We start from the raw sequence: 17877 nt of genomic DNA, 5'->3' as shown, positions 1-17877 counted from the left end.
TTTAGGTTTGTTAAATCTCAATTACTAAGTTAGTTTTGATAATGTGCTTAATATTTGTAGGGGCCTTAAAAATAACTTGTTCTTGAACGTTCCCTGAGGGTGGATGAGTTACAGGCTCCATCACTGAGCAGGAAATACATTAGGGGTGGTCTGTGGAGGACGCCACAGCTGACAGTCCCCTGCAGCAGAGAGACGGGCTTGGACCCGGGCCGGGGTCTGAAACAGTGGCCTCCCAAGGGAGCAGAGTTTGGTAAGAAGAGTTGGTCAGGTGACAGTAGGGCAGAGAGGAGGGTGAAACAACCGGCGGAGCTGCCACAAGGTGTGAGAGGAGGGGCGTTTGGACATCTGCTCGCAGGTCGGTAGGACTGGACTTGGGGAGAGAGGGAGCAGGTAGAGGAACAGGGACAGAAATAAGACCTCATAGGTGAGCAAGGCCTGGAGCGCAGAGGTCTTGTAAGTCATGATAATGCGTTTAGACTCTATCATGCCCCACTTCTTGTCTTCTCCAGGCTGATTTGTTCTAGTTCTTCAGCAGTTTCTCATGTCATGTGACTGGAGAGCGACCCTGGAGAACGGGATGCAGCTCTATCAATGTGGTGTGATGAAGGCCCGCGATGTGGGCAGTGGTGGTGTGGTCTCAACAGGCCATGGGGTTGCACGACTTGGGGTCTAATCCTGGCCTTGCTGTTGACCTGCTGCATGGCCTCAGGACAGTTTATTCAATTATTCAGCCTTCTACGCTTCTGTTCCCTCATCTGTCAGAAGGAGGCAGGGCTTGCCACTTGGAGCATGGTCGTAAGGGTTAAAGGAAGAGGAGGCTCAAATTCAGCACGGTGTGAACAGTCCCCATTCCTGTGGCTGCATCTTATCTCTGGCTCCCACTGAGCCTGCATTTGCAGGTCACTGAACCTCCAGGTTTATTCCAGGTAACCACTGTCCTCCACCAGTGAAGAACCAAAAGAAGAACTGATCATATGCCTGTTGGGCTGGGGCTGTGGTCTGGTCTGTTGAAATATTTCCAGTGTCACTTTGGTGATTCTCCTCAGCTTTAAGTCAACCCTGGACGTGCTTTCTCTGTCTCTAAGTCTTGGCTAAACACAGTTCACAGGATAGAGCTGGCACTCCATTTGGAATCCTCTTTCAGATCAATAGGTGCATTACTTCAATTCCCATCCAATCTGCATTCCTCCTTCCCATGTTGCCCATTCTTGCTGAAATCAAGCTATGCTATTTTCACAGTATTTTGATGATTAATCCAATGATCCTGTCAAAAACTATTAGTACAGCACAGTGCGTGATTTGTGAATTCATTCTGGCTTCCAATGATCACTGTGTTCTTTTCCACAGGCTCATGAGCCATCTGTTTAATCATCTCTTCTAGAATGATTTTAGGAGCCCACATCTAACTGGGCTGTCTACGGTGTCTGGGATCTATCTTGTCGAAACTGGGATTTTTTCACATGTTCAGTTTTCTGTCCCCTCTCTTCAGAATTTTTATTTATTTATTTATTTATATTTTTTTAGATGGAGTTTTGATCTTGTTGCCCAGGCTGGAGTGCAGTGGTGCGATTTCAGCTCACTGCAACCTCCGCCTCCTAACTTCAAGCAGTTCTCCTACCTCAGCCTCCCCGCTAGCTGGAATTATAGGCATGCGCCACCATGCCTGGCTAATTTTTTGTAGAGACAGGGTTTCTCCATGTTGGTCAGGCTGGTCTCAAACTTCCTACCCCAGGTGATCCACCCGCCTTGGCCTCCCAAAGTGCTGGGATTACAGGTGTGAGCCACTCGCCCGGCCTCTTCAGAATATTTTTAGAAGTTGTCAGTGGTAACTGTCCCATGTGCACATCTTCAAGTTCTCTCAGAGCTTTTGAAACTTCAGTTCACTCAGAGTCCCTCGTAAGGCTATCTCCTCACCTACTGGGCTTCGAGTCCCCTATTATGATGTTTGTTTTGCCTTTTTTTTTTTTTTTTTGAGACGGAGTCTTGCTCTGCCACCCAAGCTGGAGTGCAGTGGCCGGATCTCAGCTCACTGCAAGCTCCGCCTCCCGGGTTCACGCCATTCTCCTGCCTCAGCCTCCCCAGTAGCTGGGACTACAGGCGCCCGCCTCGTCGCCCGGCTAGTTTTTTGTATTTTTAAGTAGAGACAGGGTTTCACCGTATTAGCCAGGATGGTCTCGATCTCCTGACCTCGTGATCCGCCCGTCTCGGCCTCCCAAAGTGTGTTTTGCCTTTTTTGAGTTTGAAACCTTTGCTTACAAGAGTAGATAAAATAACTAACTGAATTTGAACCCATACACATGGCCAGAAGCTAGTCTAAGACCTATACCTGTGTCAGCTCTTGTAATCCCCACACCTCTTTCATTATTCCCATTTTACAGTTGAGTAAGTTGAGATAGAGAAATGAAGTGACTGTCAGGAACTGTGAAGGGTCTGGAATCTTACTCTACTAACCAGTAGACAGTCTGCTGCAGTGTCCTGGGTGCTGGCAGGAGACAGGAGACACTGGGTCAGGGTCAGGGCTGAGCTTTATTACAGCAACAGCAGGATCTAGTGTCAGCGTTTATGCCAGCTCCCTAACCTTAATTCCAACAGGTGACACCTTCACACACAGTGGGTTGTGCTACAGAAGAATTCCAAGTGTAGAGAATCCAAATCTTCTGTCTTTGCCCTGGGAGAGCCACTTTCTCTCTTCCAAGGCTACTGAATATAGAAACATCCTTGGAAATAGAGTCCTAGAGCAGAGGTGGCCAATACCACGGCTCACAATCTATGAAGAAACAACAGAGACCCACAGAGAATTGTCTCCCAAAAGGAACTTAACCAAAATCACTCCATTAGGAGGTGGTGGTGTCAGGATTCAAAGCCAGGCCACCGTGTCCCAGAGCCTGTCCTTATAGCCCTGCTCCCACCATGCTGCCCCCAGCACAACCCAGTGCAGGAAGGAGGTGCTGAGCAGTGGCACCATGTCTAACTGGTCACCAGCACCTTCACACAATGGTTATTTTACTTGTGATTGTGCACTGGACATTGCTCTCATTCGAATCCGTCCCCTTCTCCCCACTCCAGCCTGCCGAATCAGGAACTGAGGGTGCAGCCAAGAAATCTAGGTATTTACTCGTTTATCTTTATTTTTTGTGGGTGCATAGTAGGTATATATATTTATGGGGTACATGAGATATTTTGATACAGGCATGTGATTGCATAATAACCACATTGGGGTAAATGGAGTATTCACCACCTCCAGCATTTATCCTTTCTTTGTGTTACAAACAATCCAGTTATACTCTTTTAGTTATTTTTAAATGCATACTAAATTATTATTGACTGTAGTCACGCTGATGTGCTATCAAATACTAAATCTTATTCATTCTCTCTAACTAACTTTTTTACCCGTTAGCCATCCCCACTGCCCTCCCCACCATTACCTTTCCTAGCCTCTGGTAACCATCATTGTACTCTCTATCTCTCTATAAGTTCAACTGTTTTAATATTTTTTAGCTTCCACAAATAAGTGAGAACATGCAATGTTTGTCTTCCTGTGCCTGGCTTATTTCACTTACCATAATGATGTCCAACTCCTTCCATGTTTTTGCAGATGGCAGGATCTCGTTCTTTTGTGTGGCTGAACAGCACTCCATTGTGTATAAGTACCACACATTCTTTGTCCGTTCACCTGTTGATAGACACAGGTTGCTTCTAAATCTTGGGTATTGTGAATAGTGCTTCAATAAACATGGGAGTGCTAATATCTCTTAGATACACCAATTTCCTTCCTTTTGGGTATGTACTCAGCAGTGGGATTGCTAGGTCATGTGGTAGTTCTATTTTTAGTTTTTTGAGGAACCTCAAAACTGTTCTCTATACTGATTATACTATCTACATTCCCATCAACAGAGTGTGAAAGTCCTCTTTTCTCCACATCCTTGCCAGCATTTGTTATTGCCTTTCTTTTGGATAAAAACCATATTAACTGAGGTGAGATGATATTTCATTGTAGCTTTGATTTGCATATCTTGGATGATCAATGATGCTGAGATATGTTCCTTCTATACCCAGGTTTTTTTAGGGATGTTGAATTTTATCAAATACTTTTTTTTTTAGCATCAATTGAAATGATGCTGAAATGATCATAGGAATTTTTTGTCCTTCATTCTGTTTCTTTGATGTATTACATTGATTGATTTGTGTATATTGAACCATCCTTGAATCCCTGGTCTAAATCCCACTTGCTCATGATGAATGATCTGTTTAATGTGTTGTTGAATTTGGTTTGCTAGTATTTGGTTGAGGATTTTCTGCATTAGTGTTCATCATGAATACTGGCCTGTTGTTTAATTTTTTTGATATGTCTTTGTCTGGTTTTGGTATCAGGGCAATACAGAATAATTTTGAATGTATTCCCTGCTCTATTTTTTGGAATAGTTTGAGTAGGATTGGTATTAGTTTTTTAAATGTTTGGTAAAATTCAGTAGTGAAGTCATTGGGTCCCAGGCTTTTCTTTGCTGGGATATTTTTTATTATGGCTTTTATTTCATTACTTGTTATTTATCTGTCCAGGTTTTGGATTTCTTTATGGTTCAATCTTGGTAGGTTGTATGTGTCTAGGAATTCATGCATTTCTTCCAGGTTTTCCAGTTTATTGATATATAGTTGCTCATAGTAGCCTCTAATAATCCTTTGAATTTCTGTGGTATCAGTTGCAATGTCTCCTTTTTCATCTCTGATTTTGTTTGAGTCTTCTTTTTTCTCAGTTGGGTTAAGGGTTTGTTGATTTTGTTTATCTTTTCAAAAAATCAACTTTTCCTTTTGTTGATCTTTTGTATTTTTTAAATTTAAATTTCATTTATTTCTGCTCTGATCTTTATGATTTCTTGTCTTCTAATTTTTGATTTTGCTTACTCTTGCTTTTCTATTTCTTTAAGATTCATCATTAGGTTGTTTATTTGAAGTTTTTCTACTTTTTTGATGTAGATGCTTATTGCTATAAACTTTCCTGTTAGTACTGCTTTCACTGTATCCCACAGTTTTTGGCATGTTGTGTTTCCATCCTCATGTGTTTCAAGAAATTCTTAAATTTTCTGCTTAATTTCATTTTTTTTTTTTTTTTTTTTTTTTAGACGGAGTCTTGCTCTGTCACCCAGGCTGGAGTGCAGTGGCACTATCTCCGCTCACTGCAAGCTCCGCCTCCCGGGTTCACGCCATTCTCCTGCCTCAGCCTCCTGAGTAGCTAGAACTACAGGCGCCCACCACCACACCCAGCTAATTTTTTGTATTTTTAGTAGAGACGGGGTTTCACTGTGTTAGCCAGGATGGTCTTGATCTCCTGACCTAGTGATCCGCCCGCCTCAGCCTCCCAAAGTGCTGGGATTACAGGTGTGAGCCACCGCGCGCGGCCAACTTTTCTGCTTAATTTCTTTTTTTTTTTTTTTTTTTTTTTTTTTTTTTTTTTTTTTTTTTTTTTTTTGAGACGGAGTCTCGCTCTGTCGCCCGGGCTGGAGTGCAGTGGCCGGATCTCAGCTCACTGCAAGCTCCGCCTCCTGGGTTTACGCCATTCTCCTGCCTCAGCCTCCTGAGTAGCTGGGACTACAGGCGCCCGCCACCTAGCTCGGCTAGTTTTTTTGTATTTTTTTAGTAGAGACGGGGTTTCACCATGTTAGCCAGGATGATCTCGATCTCCTGACCTCGTGATCCGCCTGTCTCGACCTCCCAAAGTGCTGGGATTACAGGCTTGAGCCACCGCGCCCGGCCTTGCTTAATTTCTTTGTTGACCCACTGGTCACTGAGGAGCACATTGTTCAATTTCCATGTGTTTATATGATTTCCAAAATTACTGTTGTTATTGATTTTTAGTTTTATTACATTGTGGCCAGAGAAGATATTTGATATAATTTCAATGTTTTTGAATGTTTTAATATTTGTTTTGTGGTCTAACATATGGTTTATCCTTGAGAATGATCCATGTGCTGAGGAAAAAAATGTGTATTCTGCAGCCATTGGATGGAATGTTCTGTAAATATCTATTAGGTCCATTTGGTCTGTAGTGCAGATTAAGTTCAATTTATCTTTGCTGATTTTCTGTGTGGGTGATCTGTCCAATGCTGAGAGTGGGGTGTTGAAATCTTCAGCTATTAATGCATTGGGATCTGTCTCTCTCTTTAGCTCTAATAATATTTGCTTTATATATCTGGGTGCTTCAGTGTTGGGTGCATGTATATTTAGAATTGTTATGTTCTTTTGCTGAATTGACCTCTTTATAAATATATAATAATGTTCTTTGTCTTTTTTTATAGTTTTGGTCTTGAAATCTATTTTGTCTCACATGAGAACAGCTACTCCTGCTCCTTTTTAGTTTCCATCGGCATGGAATACATTTTTCCATCCCTTTATTTTTAGTCTATGTGTGTCTTTATAGCTGAAGTGTGTTTCTTGTAGGTAATAGATTGTTGGGTCTTGTTTTTTAATCCATTCAGCTACTCTATGTCTTTTTATTGGGGCATTTTAGTTCATTTACATTAAATGTTATTATTGATAAGTAAGGACTTACTTATTCCATTTTGCTGTTTGTTTTTCTGATTGTTTTGTGGTCTTCTCTTTCTTCTTTCCTTCTTTCCAGTCGTCGTTTCAGTGAAGGTGATTTTCTCAGGTGATGTTTTAATTTCTTGATTTTTATTTTTTTGTGTATCTATTGTATGTTTTTTTTGATTTGAGGTTACCATGAGTCTTACAAATAATATCTTATAACCCATTATTTTAAACTGATGACAACTTAACACTGATTGCATAAAGCAAACAAGCAAAGAGAAAACTAATAAAATCTCTACACTTTAACTTCGTCCCCTCACTTTTTAACTTTTTGTTGTTTCTATGTATATCTTATTATACTGTTTATATCTTGAAAAGTTATTATTTTTGATAGGACCCTTTTTAGTCTTTCTATTCAAGATATGGAAGTAGTTTATATACCACAATTACAATATTATAATATTCTGTGTTTGTACTTAGTATTACCAGGGAGTTTTTTTTGTTGGTTTGTTTTGTTTTGTTTTACCTTTAGATGAGTTCTTATTGGCCATTAATGTTTTTTCTTTCAGAATGAAAAACTCCCTTTAGCATTTTTTGTAGGACATGTCTGGTGTTGATGAAATCCCTCAGCTTTTTCTTTTCTTTTTTTTTTTTTTTGGTCTGGGAAAGTCTTTATTTTTTCCCTATGTTTGAAGGATATCTTAACTGGATATACTATTCTAGAATGAAAGTTTTTTTTCAGCCCTTTAAATATGTCATGCCACTCTCCTGGCCTGTAAGGTTTCCACTGAGAAGTCTGCTGCCAGATGCATTGGAGCTTTTCTGTATATTATTTGTTTCTTTTCTCTTGCTGCTTTTAGGATTCTTTCTTTATCCTTAACCTTTGGAAGTCTGATTGTTAAATGTCTTGGGGTAGTCTTATTTGGGTTAAACCCACTTGGAGTTCTTTTTTTTTTTTTTTTTTTTTTTTTATTATACTTTAAGTTCTAGGGTACATGTGCATAACGTGCAGGTTTGTTACATATGTATATTTGTGCCATGTTGGTGTGCTGCACCCATCAACTCGTCAGCACCCATCAATTCATCATTTATATCATGTATAACTCCCCAATGCAATCCCTCCCCCCTCTCCCCTCCCCATGATAGGCCCCGGTGTGTGATGTTCCCCTTCCCGAGTCCAAGTGATCTCATTGTTCAGTTCCCACCTATGAGTGAGAACATGCGGTGTTTGGTTTTCTCTTCTTGTGATAGTTTGCTAAGAATGATGGTTTCCAGCTGCATCCATCTCCCTACAAAGGACGCAAACTCATCCTTTTTTATGGCTGCATAGTATTCCATGGTGTATATGTGCCACATTTTCTTAATCCAGTCTGTCTCAGATGGACATTTGGGTTGATTCCAAGTCTTTGCTATTGTGAATAGTGCTGCAATAAACATACGTGTGCATGTGTCTCTGTAGTAGAATAATTTATAATCCTTTGGGTATATACCCAGTAGTGGGATGGCTGGGTCATATGGTACATCTAGTTCTAGATCCTTGAGGAATTGCCATACTGTTTTCCATAATGGTTGAACTAGTTTACAGTCCCACCAACAGTGTAAAAGTGTTCCTATTTCTCCACATCCTCTCCAACAACTGTTGTTTCCTGACTTTTTAATGATTGCCGTTCTAGCTGGTGTGAGATGGTATCTCATTGTGGTTTTGATTTGCATTTCTCTGATGGCGCGTGATGATGAGCATTTTTTCATGTGTCTGTTGGCTGTATGAATGTCTTCTTTTGAGAAATGTCTGTTCATATCCTTTGCCCACTTTTTGATGGGATTGTTTGTTTTTTTCTTGTATATTTGTTTGAGTTCTTTGTAGATTCTGGATATTAGCCCTTTGTCAGATGAGTAGATTGCAAAAATTTTCTCCCATTCTGTAGGTTGCCTGTTCACTCTGATGGTAGTTTCTTTTGCTGTGCAGAAGCTCTTTAGTTTAATTAGACCCCATTTGTCAATTTTGGCTTTTGCTGCCGTTGCTTTTGGTGTTTTAGACATGAAGTCCTTGCCCATGCTTATGTCCTGAATGGTACTACCTAGATTTTCTTCTAGGGTTTGTATGGTATTAGGTCTAACATTTAAGTCTCTAATCCATCTTGAATTAATCTTCATATAAGGAATAAGGAAAGGATCCAGTTTCAGCTTTCTACTTATGGCTAGCCAATTTTCCCAGCACCATTTATTAAATAGGGAATCCTTTCCCCATTTCTTGTTTCTCTCAGGTTTGTCAAAGATCAGATGGCTGTAGATGTGTGGTATTATTTCTGAGGACTCTGTTCTGTTCCATTGGTCTATAGCTCTGTTTTGGTACCAGTACCATGCTGTTTTGGTTACTGTAGCCTTGTAGTATAGTTTGAAGTCAGGTAGCGTGACGCCTCCAGCTTTGTCCTTTTGACTTAGGATTGTCTTGGCAATGCGGGCTCTTTTTTGGTTCCATATGAACTTTAAAGCAGTTTTTTCCAATTCTGTGAAGAAACTCATTGGTAGCTTGATGGGGATGGCATTGAATCTATAAATAACCTTGGGCAGTATGGCCATTTTCATGATATTGATTCTTCCTATCCATGAGCATGGTATGTTCTTCCATTTGTTTGTGTCCTCTTTGATTTCACTGAGCAGTGGTTTGTAGTTCTCCTTGAAGAGGTCCTTTACATCCCTTGTAAGTTGGATTCCTAGGTATTTTATTCTCTTTGAAGCAATTGTGAATGGAAGTTCATTCCTGACTTGGCTCTCTGCTTGTCTGTTACTGGTGTATAAGAATGCTTGTGATTTTTGCACATTAATTTTGTATCCTGAGACTTTGCTGAAGTTGCTTATCAGCTTAAGGAGATTTTGGGCTTCAACATTCGCAAATCAATAAACATAATCCAGCATATAAACAGAACCAAAGTCAAGAACCACATGATTATCTCAATAGATGCAGAAAAGGCTTTTGACAAAATTCAACAGCCCTTCATGCTAAAAACGCTCAATAAATTCGGTATTGATGGAACGTACCTCAAAATAATAAGAGCTATTTATGACAAACCCACAGCTAATATCATACTGAATGGGCAAAAACTGGAAAAATTCCCTTTGAAAACTGGTACAAAGACAAGGATGCCCTCTCTCACCACTCCTATTCAACATAGTGTTGGAAGTTCTGGCTAGGGCAATCAGGCAAGAGAAAGAAATCAAGGGTATTCAGTTAGGAAAAGAAGAAGTCAAATTGTCCCTGTTTGCAGATGACATGATTGTATATTTAGAAAACCCCATCGTCTCCGACTTGGAGTTCTATAACCTTCTTGTACTTGAGTACTAGCGTCTTTCTCTGGGTTTGGGAAGTTCTCTGTTATTATCCCTTTGAATAAACATTCTACCCCAATCTCTCTCTCTACTTCCTTTCTAAGGTCAATAACTCTTAGATTTGCCCTTTTGAGACAATTTTCTAGATCTTGTAGGCATGCTTCATTTAAAAAAAATTCTTTCTGCTTGTCTCCTCTGTGTGTTTTCAAATAGCCTGTCTTCAAGCTCACTAATTCTTTCTTCTGCTTGATCAATTCTGCTGTTTATAGACTCTGGGCTGGGCGTGGCAGCTCCTGCCTGTAATCCTAGCATTTTGGGAGGCTGGGGCAGGTGGTTTGCTTGAGGCCAGGAGTTTGAGACCAGCCTGGGCAACAAGGGAAAACCCTGCCTCTACAAAACAAACAAACAACGACAAAAAATTAGCCCACTGTGGTGCACACCTGTAGTCCCAGCTACTCAGGAGGCTGAGTGGGGAGGATCACTTGAGCCCAGGAGGTCAAGGCTGCAGTAAGCCATGATTGCACCACTGCAATCATGGGTGACAGAGCGAGACCCTGTCTCAAAAGAGAGATAGAGAGAGCCTGGGTGACAGAGCAAGACCCTGTCTCAAAAGAGGGAGAAAGAGAGAGGGAGAAGGGGAGAGAGGGAGGGAGGGTGGGAGAGACAGAAAGAGAAAGTGGCTTTGATGCGTTCTTCAATATGTCAATTGCATTTTTCAGCTCCAGAATTTCTGCTTAATTCTTTTAATTATTTCAATTTCTTTGTTCAGTTTATCTGATGGGATTCTGAATTCCTCTTCTGTGTTATCTTGGATTTCACTGAGCTTCATCAGAACAGCTGTTTGAATTCTCTGAAAGGTCACATATCTCTGTATCTCCAGGATTAATTGTTGGTGCCTTATTTATTTCATTTGGTGAGGTCATGTTTTCCTGGATGGTCTTGATGCTTGTGGATGTTTGTTGGTGCCTAGGCATTAAAGAGTTAGGTATTGATGATAGTTTTTGTGGTCTGGGCTTGCTTTTACCCTTTCTTCCTGAGAACGCTTTCCAGGTATTCAAAGGGGCTTAGGTGTTGTGATCTAAGTCTTTGGTCACTGCAACCATATCTGCTTTAGGGGCACCCCAAACTCAGTAATGCTGTGGCTCTTACAGACTCATAGAAGTACTGCCGTGGTAATCCTGGGTAAGATCCAGAATTCTTTGGATCATCAGGCAGAGACTTTTGTTCTTTTCTTTTACTTTCCCCTGAAGAAATGAAGTCTCTCCCTGTGCTGAGCTGCCTGGAGCTGGGAGTGGGATGACACAAGGACCGCCATGACCACCACAACAGAGTTACACCCAAAGCCAGCACAGCACTGGGTCTTGCCAAGGCCTGCAGTAACCACTGCCTGGTTACTACCGATGTTCACTTAGGGCCCAAGGGCTGCACAATCAGCAGGTGGCAAATCCAGCCAGGCATGTGTCTCTTACTTCAGAGCAATGAGTTCCCCAAGCCTGGGACCAACCCAGAGATGCTGACTGGGAGCCGGGGCCTGGAGTGGGGAACCTTAGGAATCTACCTGGTGATCTATTCTTCTGTGGCTGAGCTGGCACCAAAGCCCCAAGACAAAGTCCTTGCCACCTTTCTCTTTTCTTTCCTCAAGCAGAGGAGTCCCTTCTTATGGCCATCACTACCACAGCCCACGGTAAATAGTGCCTGGCTATTGCTGATGTTCACTCAAGGCCCAAGGGTTCTCCAGTCAGCATGTGGTGAATGCTGCCAGTCCTGAGACTCTCCCTTCAGGGCAATGGGCTCCCCTCTGGCCCAAGGCAGGTCCAGAAATTCTGTCAAGGAGCAAAGGCCTGGAATCAGCAGCCCCAGGAGCCTGCTTGGTTCTCTACTCCACTGTGGTGGACCTGCAAGAGAAAATCCCCTTTGCTCTTCCCTCCTTTTCTAAGCTGAAATAGACTTTGCTCATAGCCACCACAGTCGGCAGTATGCTGATTTACACCCGAAGCCAGTATGGCTCTGAGTCTCACCCAAGGCCTGTGGTGAGTACCGCCTGGCTACCACTGTCAATGATTCAGGGTCCAAGGGCTCTTTAGTCAGCAGGTCATAAATCCTGTCAGGACTGGGTCCTTCCCTTGAAGGCCTTTAAGGCCTGGGCTGTGTCTAGAAACGTCATCTGGGAGCTAGGGCCTAGAATGCCTGTTGCCCTGTCTACTGTGGCTGAGCTGGTGTCCAAGTTGCAAGACAAAGTCCTCCTCACTCTCCCCTCTCCTCTCCTTAAGCAGACAGAAGGAATCTCTCCTGGAGTTATCAGCTTCTCTGCCGGGGGTTGAGGGAGGACATGCAAATACTCCCTTAGCTGTTGCCTCCCTAAGTCATGTGCACATCAAGTCCACTGACTCCTAGCCCAGCACAGCATCAAGACTTGCCCAGGAATTGTAGTCCTTGTGGCTTAGACTGCCTTTCAAGTTTATTTAGAACCCAGAGCACTTTAGCCCACAGCAGTGAGGCTTGCTGGAACTCAGGTTCCAACTGGTGGGATGAGCAATTCTCCTCTGGCTAGGGCTGGTCTAAAAGCTCTCTCCATGAATGTTAGCTGATTTCTGCCCAGTGTTGCTTTGCACTGTGACAGGGCAGCACTGAGTTTCAATGCAAAGTGCCATAATCACTGCGCTGTCCCTCCTCTTAGTGCACAGATTCTCTCTCCGCACCATGTGGCTACTGCCAGGAGATAGGGGAGGGGTGATAAAAGCAACTCAAGACTGTCTTTCCTACCCTCTTCAGTGCCTCTTTCCTTAATATGATGTTTAAACCAGGTATTGTGATCATTTACCTGATTTTTGGTTTTTATGAAGATGTCTTTTTGTGTTGATAGTTGTTCAATTTCGTGTTCCTCTGTTGTGTGTGTAAAAAGTAAAGTAGAGGTTCCTCTTCAAAGACTTTCCTCCCCATTTAACTAGGAATAAATAGGAACTTCTCTTAGAAGCAAAATGTATTCAAAGACCTGTGCTAACGTTTTAAAATATCTGCTAGCCAAAAAATTACTTCTCTTAGAAGGACAAAAAAAGCAATTAAGTCAAAACATATTAAACAAGTTTGAAGAGGAATTATGAAGTAAAAAGAGGGGGAATTGTAAAAAGTAAAATAGAGGGTCCTCTTCAAAGACTTGCCTCCCCATTTAATTAGGAGTAAATGGTAACTTCTGTTAGAAGCAAAATTCATTCAAAGACCTGTGCTAACATTCTTAAACATCTGCTAGCCGTGATAAAGAAATCAATGTACTTTATGTTTTTAGCTCCCAGAATTTAGCCTAAATATTTGCCCTGGCACGCTTACACTGGCCCAAGCAAGCATTAGGTCATAGTCTGTTCCTCTTCCTTATTTGAAGGTGTTTTTACCTTTCTCAGCATTCCACAAATTACTTCCGCCTTCCTTTATTCTCCTCTGACTTTGCCTTTTTAAAAAAGTTCTAAGTTGCTAGCCAATTGGGACAAATACAGAAATGTGAGGTCCCGTTCCAGCCAATGGAAACCAGACACAGAAGTAGGGTGGACACTTTAAGTTATAAATAGCCCTGTCTCCTTTTTCCGGTGCACTCTTGTGGCAAAACTGCTGGTGAGTGTACCCTTTCTGCAGAAAGTAAAAATGGCCTTGATGAGTAAATTAAATTTGTGTTCAAGTGCAATTTCGTTACGGCACTGGGGAACAAGAATTTCAAACAGGTTGGGGGACGATCGCTGGGGACTTCTATTTAGCCATCTTGTTCTGCCCCCTCCTTCCAGAAATCTCGGTTTTAACAAGCCTCCAGCTAATAGTAATGTGCCTAAATTTTGAGAGCCACTGCTTTAGTCTATTCCGAACAGGAGAGTGGCAAGCATCACATGTCTGAGTCTACCAGAGGTCTCAATCTAAGCTGCATATTACAGTCACCTGGGGAAGTTTTGAAAATCCTGGCGCCCAGGCTGTATCCAAAACCAGTGAGATTTCCTAGGTGTCTCTGATGAGCAGTTGAGGCTGAGAACCACAGGTGTACTAGCTTTTACATTGTGCCTTCCACTTTACAAAGCTCTTCGATCAAGCCCTTCTTCCTTAAAACCATAAGGATAATACACATGGCAATGGTATCTTGAATGTGAAAATGCTCTAGCAGTTGCTACTTTTTTTCTGGAACAGATATGTGCCAGAGAAGATTCTTCACCACTGCACAGATGAGGCCACCTAGAAGGCAACTGACTTGCTCAAGATCAAAGAAAGTGACTGGACCATGGCTCAAAACTAAGAATCCTGGGGCTCACTAATTTGTTCATTCATTTATTCAACAGTCTATTTTGGCTACTGTGCTAGTTTCTGGACACATAAGGACAAATGTCACTGAGCCCTGACCAAAGGATTTATAGTCGGCTGAGAAGATGGACGGACAGACAGACATGCAGCCACAACAATGTGGAGAGTACTTCAGTACGGGTGGCAGCAAGGTCTCCTGAGGTGATCCAGCAAGAATTCCCAAGCTTTTGGTAGAAGGGATAGCTCAGGAGAGTTTCCAGGGAAGCTTGGTTGGTGGTCTGGGACATGTAGGAGATGTCCAGGCAACAGCAGACAGCTTATATCAAGGTGTACCTAGAGAACAAACCTGGAGAAGCAGAGTATCCTGAGAATCTCAAGAAAGGCCTAGTATGCAGACGTAATGCCCCATTCAAGACCTTGCAAGCCTTTTTCATCTTAGTCTTATTGTCCGTTAACAGGTTATTCAGTTACATTGGAGCAGTATCTGAGGGCAATGCCAGCACTCCAGGCCCTCCACCATGTTTGGTGGTATTCCAGAGAAAATGGGCTTTGGTCTAAGGGTCTTGTCTTCCTTTTCTGGGCCATGCACAGGGATAGGCTTTGCCTTCTCTGTGGTATAATAAATGGGGTGGAACTCAAGGAAATGATCAGTGGGGGTTGCTTGGTACATGAAGTGGGAAACTTTATGCCCCAGAGCTCAGCATTACCAGAACCAGGTCTGGCTTCCATCCTGTGCAAGTTACTAGAGGCCTGACCCTTTCAAGTCATTTGACCTCTGCATCTCTCATATTTGTACGGTGGCCATGCCTCCCTCATTAGGTTGCTGTGAGGCTTCAAGGCAATAATTCCTGTGAACAGGAACAGTGAGATACCAGCTGCTTCACTGATGCTGTCACAGTGGAGGGAAGCAGGGAGCTGGAAGTGGAGGACTGTGCTTGCTATGGCTGTGTTCTCTCCAAACCCTTGACTCCAGATATGGGTTTTACTAGCCATGGGCTGAGGTCAGATCAGGAGTGAGAGAGCATGAGAGGGGCCTACTGAGACTCCCTGGCTATGCGACTCTATTCAGTTTTTGGTTTTCTTTCTGGCACACATCGATGCAAGTGTTGCTGCTCAACAAGGAAACAGAAATACCTCGTGGAGAACTCATGGCAAATAATGTTCTCGTGGCAAATAATGCTCTCTCCACATTTCCAAATGATGTTCTCGTGGCAAATAATATTCTCCCCACATTTCCTACTATTCCCTGAAGAGGGCTGCTTCTGCATGAGGACATGGAAAGAGGAAGCCCTCCCTGCCTAAAGGTGAATCCCAGAGGGAGCCAAGCAGTGGCTGTGCTTTGATTGGAGAGTGACGACCCCGGGCATAATCATGATCCCCCCAACTCTGGCACCCATTTGGCTCCACCTAGTGGGGTCAATTTCCTTACACAGGCTGCTTCAGATGCCCCTCTCTCCTCAAGGTGATGATCACCCATTTTAGTAAACTCACCACTCTGAAAATCAGTCTATATTAACAAGAATAACAGACTGGCTTTTGGCATTTTGGGGTCAACAATATGGAAGAGATTAAAAATAAGGAGAAAAATCTCTGGATATCTAGGGATGTAGGATTACAAGCTACTATGATAAATGACTTAAAAGTTTACTTTAAAGCTTTTCATTTGAAAACAATTTCAAACTTGCAGAAAAGTTTCAAGAATAGTACAAAATATATCCTATGTACTTTATTCAGATTTACCTGTTGCTAACATTTTCCTCCATTTGTTATTTCTTTCCACCCTCTTTGCATATGTACATTTTTTCCTGAACCCATCCAAGGATAAATTACCTTCATACTTGAGAGTAATTTACATATCTAATAGCTACTCACCTCTAAATACCTTAATGTGTATTTCCTAAGATTAGGGACCTCTTTTTACGTAACTACTGCATGATTGTCAACTTCAGGAAGTTCTGTTCTGTAATTTATTGTCTGTAAGGTGTGTAAGAACAGTAAAATGTGTGTGTGTGTGTGTGTTTTAGTAAAAGGTTATATGAAGGCATGGGAATGTAAATTTTTGCTGAGGCTTAAAGGATTGTTTTAAGTTAGATAAAGCTGAAGGTTCAAAAAAGTTGTGGAAAAATAGTGAAAATTAAATTTGCAGAAGAGGTTCTCTGTGTGAACATGTTGACTAAATTCAAAAGGGTTATAAGGTTTTTGCTTCTTTAAAATTTCTGAGTCATGATTTTGCCAAAAAAATTAACTTGTGGTCATCTGGAATTCTCAAAATCAAATTTCAGTTTCAAAATTGTCTTCCCCGGCACCTGACTTTTCAAATACTTCAGAAGGCCCCTGAAATGTTCAGAAAAGAGAGGTAAACAGGATCATTTGACATGTTTAGCTACCTGGGATTGCCAAAATGATGCTCAATCTTCTTTAGGTTACATTTTTGTGAATAATACTAATATATATTCTGAAATTTTGTAGGATTTCCAAAATTTTAATATCTAAGTATATGTTAACAATCACAATTATAGTTATGTTAGTTATTGTAAACCACAGAAATAACCAAAGGGCATATGCCGTATATGACTTTGTAACCTTACTTCATCCCCTTCATTTACATAGGGTGTGCCCCAAGTAGAGGGCATTTAAACTCACAAAAGCTCTGTAACAGGGCCTTTGAGCCCCTGCGCTCAGGCCTGCTCCCCACACTGTGGAGTCTACTTTCATTTTTAATAAAACCCTTCATTCTTTCCTTTCTTTGTTTGTGCATTGTGTCCAATTCTTTGTTCAAGACGCCAAGAACCTGGACATCCTCCACCATTAACATATTGACTGTTTCTTGCAGCTGGAGTCCATTTCCACTCTAGTTTGCCCTGCACACATGCATATACACACCCCAACCCTGCACATGATGCTGCCGCCGCTGCTGCCACCACTACCAGTGTTTCATAGCTGCTGTGTCCTGTGCTCCATTTCTTTCCTCATCAATTGATTGGCTAATTTAGTGGCTTGAAATACAACCATTAATTATTTCTCACATTTCTGTGGGTTGGCAGTCTTGGTAGTTTCTCTGCTGGTCTCATCTGGGTGCACACACATGACTGTTATCATCTTATGATTAAGCTGGGCTGAGGAGTCCAAGATGCCCTCACTCACACATCTGGCTGTTTGCAGGACACCTCAGTTCTCTAAATGGCCTCTAATGGTCCAGGAGGCCAGCATGGGCTTCCCCACAGCATGGCGGTCTCAGGGTTCCAAGAAGTTGAAGATGGAAGCTGCAGCAAGGTCTTTTAAGGCCTAGACTCATGAAACCACACACATCACTTCCACGATATTTTATTAGTTAAAATAATAGACAAAGCCAGCTCATATGCAGGGAGGTACAGAAATAAACTCCAAGGGTGAAGTCTTGATGGGAGGGAGAGCAATGCCACATTGTAAATGGGCATGGACTCATAAGGGGCCATTATTATAATGATCTACCATACCCCATGATCTGGTGAGCAAGAATTAACCAAAACATGCCCCAATAGGAAAAAAGCAAGGCTCTCTCAACTACAGCACTGGCATGCCAGCGAGTGATCTTTGGTGGCAAACAACAGAAACAGACTGTAGCCAACTTAAACAGAACAGCCACCCATGAGAAGGGCGTCAGAAAGCTCACAGGCTTGGTGGAGGAGTTTTGCAATGAGACCTCAAAAGCATCAGGAACAGGGCAGCTCTAGGGGTGGGGGGCAGTCTCTGAAGTAGGGATTGATGGACAGTCAT

General features: G+C 42.2%; 1 protein-coding gene across 1 annotated transcript in view; it reads left to right on the top strand.

The window, feature by feature from the left end:
- DTD1 (D-aminoacyl-tRNA deacylase 1) overlaps positions 1–14293 on the top strand; it is a 189467-nt gene extending 175174 nt beyond the window's left edge. The window contains exon 6 of the mRNA XM_010369849.2: positions 14011–14293. The gene's annotated coding sequence lies outside the window, so the exon portion shown is untranslated. The remainder of the gene's footprint in view (positions 1–14010) is intronic.
- The last annotated feature ends 3584 nt before the right edge of the window (positions 14294–17877 follow it).

The sequence above is a fragment of the Rhinopithecus roxellana genome, chromosome 13 (genome assembly GCF_007565055.1).
Source record: "Rhinopithecus roxellana isolate Shanxi Qingling chromosome 13, ASM756505v1, whole genome shotgun sequence".
Classification (NCBI taxonomy): Eukaryota; Metazoa; Chordata; class Mammalia; order Primates; family Cercopithecidae; genus Rhinopithecus; species Rhinopithecus roxellana.
This window is presented reverse-complemented; position numbering and strand designations above follow the sequence as displayed.